A 2,274-nucleotide genomic window follows, 5' to 3' on the forward strand; every position below is an offset into this window, starting at 1 on the left:
AATAGTATTGAAGAGTGGAGGGGACTTCAGTATATTCTGTCGGTGTATTGTATCAGTATGACTGACAGTTTCTGGGGAGCTGAAGTAGAAAGAAATAATAAAATGTCAAACTTTTGGGAAACGAGAGCATTGTCAAAAGAATATATATCCATTGGAGGTACAGAATATATACATAAAAAAATATATAGCCTTTCCTTCCCATGACGCGAAGAGAATCGTCTGACGTACCTCCAAAGGGATATTTTTATGCTGAATAAAAATATATGTCTCTAACTAGGATAAGATATGTAAGTACGATATCGTAGCGACTTTTTGTGATTCACCATGGTCTTGGATCACGTGTTTGGACTCGTGATCGGCAGTTATTAACCTCCCGGATGAGAGCTCATAGCTCGTATGACCGATCTATGGGTAATACTGTGACCTTACACGCACGCACACCCCAAACTCCCCGCCCACGCGAGTTGAAGTAACGACTCACAGCGCAGCGCTACTGAAATTAATTCAGCCCTGGGCAGGATTCGAACCCTGACCGTCACAGTAGCAGGCGAGAACTCTAACAACTGCCCCACGAGGTTTTGTGTTTGTGTGTGTGTGTGTGTGTGTGTGTGTGTGTGTGTGTGTGTGTGTGTGTGTGTGTGTGTGTGTGTGTGTGTGTGTGTGTGTGTGTGTGTGTGTGTGTGTGTGTGTGTGTGTGTGTGTGTGTGTGTGTGTGTGTGTGTGTGTGTGTGTACATGTGTATGAATGTGTTTGTGTGTACATGTGTGTGTTCGTGTGTACTTCATCTACGTACGCAGCAGAGGTCAAGATTTGCCCGTGGGGCTTTCTGTCTTTCGTAGGTAGCCTTGGGTCGTGGTACTCTATCTTTCATAGGTGGCCTTCGGCCTAGTCCTTTCTGTCTTTCGTAGGTGACCCTCGTCCCATACTGCCTGCCCATTCGCGATAAGGAAGAGATAGGAAGATAAAGTCAGTGGGCCAGTGACCCAACACTGCTCAGCCTAACTATATCCTTACCCTCCCATAAATTACCTTCGTCTTACCTTCACCTTACCCTCACCTTACCCTCACCTTACCCTCACCTTACCCTTACCTTACCGTCACCCTACCGTCACCTTACCCGCACCTTACCTTCAACTTCACCCTTTCTTACCTTCACCTTACCTTCACCTTAACCTTAACCTTACCTTCACCTTCAATTTCACCTTAATTTTACATTCACCTTAACCTTACCTTCACCTTACCCTCACCTTATATAACCTTACCTTCAACTTAGGTGATATTTGCTTATATTCACCTTACTTTATCTCCACCTTCTTATTACTTACCTCAACAGGCTCCTGTCAGGGTAGAGTATAGGAGAGAGAGAGAGAGAGAGAGAGAAAGAGAGAGAGAGAGAGAGAGAGAGAGGACCCCCCCCCCGATGACCGCCCCACCCATCTTACAAAATGGCGGCCGTCGTACGAAAACTAACTCAACTTTTCTCAGCTTCTTTATTTCATTTTTACGACTCGCCTCGTCCGGACCCGGACCGTCGTTCCGGGGAGAATTCTCCTCCCGGATGTCGCGGTTGTTACGGCAGGAGGGGGAGGGGGAGGTAGAGGGGGGAGGGCGGGGGAGACGGAGGGGGAGGTGGAGTGGGAGGAGAGGGAGGTGGAGGGGGAGGGGAGGGTAAGAGTGAGGTGGAGTGGGAGAGGAGGAGGAGGGGAGGGGGAAGGGAAGGGAAAAGGGGAGGTGGAGGAGGGAGGAGGTGGAGGGGGAGGAGGGGTAGGTGAAGGGAAGGTAGAGGCGGAGTGGGAGGGGGAAGAGGGGGAGGAGGGACCATGAAACGACCTACGTGACCTGCGAGGGAAGGGCCGAGACTAACCTACGAATGATAACAGAGCTGACCGAGACTGACCTACAAATAGCGATGGAAGACTAGGACAAGCCTATGAATAAAGATGCATTAGGACCGAGACTGAACTACGAATAACAGTGTTGGGAAAGAACCAAGACTGACCTATGAATAAAAATGGAGGAAGACGGAGACTGAACTACAAATAACAAGAACAGCCGAGACTGGCCTACGAAAAATAAAATTGAAGGAGACTAGGAGTCACCTACGAATAGAAATAGGCCAGGACAACGAATTGCCTACGATTAATTAACAAGCGAAGAGAAGTTTGAAAGGATTTAGAAATGACCTTTGAAAAGCAATAGAATACCAGGTGGGAGGAGAGGGGGAGAGAGGGAAGGGGGAGGGTGGGAAAGGGGGAGAGGGTGGTGACCAAATCT

Source organism: Oratosquilla oratoria, chromosome 2 (assembly GCF_046742065.1).
Source record: "Oratosquilla oratoria isolate Oo_2021 chromosome 2, ASM4674206v1, whole genome shotgun sequence".
NCBI lineage: Eukaryota > Metazoa > Arthropoda > Malacostraca > Stomatopoda > Squillidae > Oratosquilla > Oratosquilla oratoria.